Source organism: Apis dorsata, unplaced genomic scaffold (assembly GCF_000469605.1).
Source record: "Apis dorsata unplaced genomic scaffold, Apis dorsata 1.3 scaffold_112, whole genome shotgun sequence".
NCBI classification, from domain to species: Eukaryota; Metazoa; Arthropoda; class Insecta; order Hymenoptera; family Apidae; genus Apis; species Apis dorsata.
Genome location: NW_006263407.1, coordinates 455,543 through 459,562, shown reverse-complemented (window position 1 = coordinate 459,562; position 4,020 = coordinate 455,543).

Sequence of the window (4,020 nt, the reverse complement as noted above, 5' to 3'; positions counted from 1 at the left end):
TTCTTTTTTTTTTTTTTTTTGGTAATGAATATACTATGAAATTTCTAGGTTTCTAGAAGGTTTATTCGAACACGAGAGAAGAGTTTGAATCAGATTTGAAACTGGTCGGAGGATTTGATTCGAGAATTAAAGAAAGTGATTCTGGTGACTATACATCAAAGAAGTTATTATTTAATTATAGAAGGGAAGGAATTATAGAAGAGAATCTGTACGATCAATAATGTGATCAGCTAATCATTATACAATTATCGATAAAACCATTCATTATTAAAAATATAATATTCATAAATGAACTTATTGCTATATGAAGAGAAAACAATATTTCAATTTCTTATTAAATTTATTAAAATAAAAATACAAGTATCCAGTAATTAAATGCATTATTTATTCACAAAATATCCTTCGCAAAATCCATCACAAATTAAAGGAAAGGTAACCAAGTATACATAACTTGCTTTCATTTACACAAATAAAAAAAAACAGATGGTTATCTTCAAAGAAGTTAAGTTTATTATTACTGCTAGAATTAAAAATTAAATTAAATATTGTCCAAAAACTTTGTTACGACCAAGGAGTCGAGTTTTATCGAAGAGGTGTTGGACCAGGTGGTGGTGGTAGCCAATCCTCGCAAGTTCTTACCGCACTTTACGGTTGCAACCGTGTTACGACAGGTGAACGGAGGCCGCATCGCGTGGAAGATCGATTTTCGTCGGATGATGGGTGCGGTCGTGATATCGCACGCGATAACGGTGCAACGATGCGTTTAATTCATCAATGTGACAACGTTCGCGCTCATAAATTAGCACCATCCAAGTTACTTGAATATCGAGTGGGTAACAGGGCTCGATGTATCGGAACGAAATTTCAGTTTGTAACGCGTTAAATAAATTACTTCCCATTGGATCCATTTATCTAGTGTCACTCCTTATGAATAAAAAATTGTAGATAGTTAGAAATTTAATTAAGATTCTATTATATATATGTATATATTTATCTCGTGCTCGTAAATCTTGTAATTTTAAATTTATAATTAGGACAAGTTTTTAATATAATTTTTAATGTTCTTTTTGTATTATGGGTTTTTTATTATACATATTTGAAGACTGTTAATGTCGATTAATTAATTTTTATAATGATGATTTATACACAGTTTATTTGTATATGATATGTAATTTAATTGTCTGTTTATAAAAATGAGAAGTTAAGGATTTAGGGGTAGGATTTAATTCAGGACAGGATTTTGATCTAATGATGAAATCATTAACAACGATTACAAAATTATAAAATTTTTTATTATAAATTACAAAATTGTACAAAATATAATATTATTTATTTTGTATGTATATATATATTTATTTACTATAATAAGAGGGTCCAAAAATTGTAAATTCGTAGTTGCAGATCCTCGAATCCTCCACACCTCGAGAAATCACTTAGCTTTTCCGTTAGAAAGTGGTCGAAATCGTTAAACTGGTGCTCGTTGCACAAATTACACGTTTTACTACTCTCAGAATTCGTTACACCGTGTTGATAACTAGAAGGACGCAAGGATCGAGATATCGTGGAGAGATCTCTGGTGTGGATGTTACGGTTCGCAATTTATAGTTGATGTAAAAGATACGAAACCGAGCGTGCAAATACCAGAAGAGAATCATCCTTTTTTTTCCCTTCATGTTTTTCCCGCGATCCGTGCAATCGTCGGGTCAATTACGACCACCACTGATTACAATTTCACCTTCGTCCATAGAGAAAAAAAGAAACTAGATTCATTGTTGAGAAGGAATTGAGTTTTAAAGAAGAATTTTCCTACAAGATTTATCCCGAATATTTTAATTCCGTATAATTCTGTACAACGCGTAAAGTGTAATTCTAAGAGTAATTTTTGTAATTCTTCGGGATGTCTCGGTATTTTTTGAAGAATAATATTATGAAAAAAATGTTCGATATTAATTTTTCTAGATGGACGCATATAAACTTGACTTTATCGAAAAATTGTCGATACTTTGTTTTATAAATTTTTACAAAATTCTTGTGACTATACGTCAAAGAAGTTGTTATTCAATTAGAAGGGAAGAAATTATAGACGAAGAGAATCTGATCTACGATCAATAATGTGATCAGTTAATCATTATACAATTCGATAAAATCATTCATTATTAAAAATATAATATTTATAAATGAACTTATTGTTATATAAAGAGAAAACAATATTTCAATTTTTTATTAAATTTATTGAAATAAAAATACAAATATCTAGTAATTAAATGCATTATTTATTCATAAAATATCCACGCATATATTATCCTTTGCAAAATCTATCACAAATTAAAGGAAAGATAACCAACTATATATATCTTGTTTTCATTTACACAAATAAAAAAAAAAATCAAAGGTTATCTTCAAAGAAGTCAAATTTATTATTACTGCAAATGCAGATATAGCTTTAAAAAAAAAAATAATCTTCAGAAAAAAAAAGAAAAGATACTTTAACCAATTCCTAAAAGTCACTTTCCTTTACTCTTTACCCTTCTCGAATTAGCTAATATAATATAAATAATATAATATAATATAAAACACATAAATCGGTACGAGTTTGCCAATTTCTCTTCGAAATCAAATACGAAATTGTCCAACTCTTCTCTTCTCGCGTCGAAGGAGCAATAAATAAGCAATAGAGTGAATTTTATAATGGAAAAAGCTTTTCGTCTGCATAGCGTTTAATAAACGACTCGTTACTTTCCCCGCGTCGTAAATTAAACTTGAGGGGGATTTTGGAAGCCCCTCTATTCTAGATATAAATTTGCACAGGGATTTTCGATGAGCGTACTGAAACGTTTGCACCGCGTTTCCTACGTCGATTGGCTCGGATTTACGGGGCTAGTGGAGTCCATAAAGTTCTCCAATTTATGGTGTATTCGAGCGAATGACTGGTGAATGGGTCGCGAAACGATGGAACGTTAGTTCAGAAGGAAACAGGCGGAAAAACTGGTATTAAAATCTGCGCCAATGCATCTCATCGAGATTTCTCGTGTTTGGAAGATCGATTTATATATCGTTCGAAGTTTGTTGAATAATTTGAAGGATGAAGAATTTAATCTTTAATTGATGCAAATGAGAGGAGTATAAGGGGTAAAATAATTTTATCTAATGAAAAATTATATAAATTGTATAAAAATTGTTAAATAGTGTTCTGCATTGAAAATAATTTCTCTCTCATTTGATAAAGATTGAAGTTGAGTTTGAGCAAGATTTTTTTCTTTTGAGTAAGATTTTGTAAAGTACAATTTAATAAAAAAAAAAAAAAAAAAATAATGGATCAAATTGTGCATTCTTATTAATCTTTTTAAATAAAGACAGAAAATATTTATATCGTAAAAAAAGAATGGTAAATTTAAGAGGTAAAATTTCTTTTAAAGAAAACTTTTTTCAAAAAAATTTAAATAATTTAAGTTCTTGTTAATGATCGAAGAAAAGATAAAATTTTGGAATAAGAAAATTCTTTTTTTCAGAGGATTGATAAGAATTAGATCGATAGATAGAATTTTTTAATTAAAAAGGAAAACGAAGAAATGAATAAATAAATGGAATAATTCTAGTTTCATCAGGACGCATAAATTTAATTCAAAACGAAAGGAAAGTATACCATTTGTACACAGATTTTTCCGCCACGACAGAGTATAAGAATTTATGTGAATCGACAAATGCTATACAAATGTAACATTTAAAGGTGTAGATATTTCCACGATTTTTAATTGATCAAAATCGAAGCGTAATTATTATTCAACGTGGATCACTGTGCCGTTAGTTCAATAACGATAAAACTTTCGTGCGTGATTTTAAATGTCGTCTATAAAAGCGATAAAATAAAATTGTTTAACATAGGAGAATTTATCGTGAAATTTATCTTAATTTCAAAGAATCGAAAGAGATAAAAATACTATCGAAATAAATTGGCAGAGTTGAAGTTTATTTCAGAGAAATTCCAAAGAGTACTTATAATATAACATTGAATAATTGATC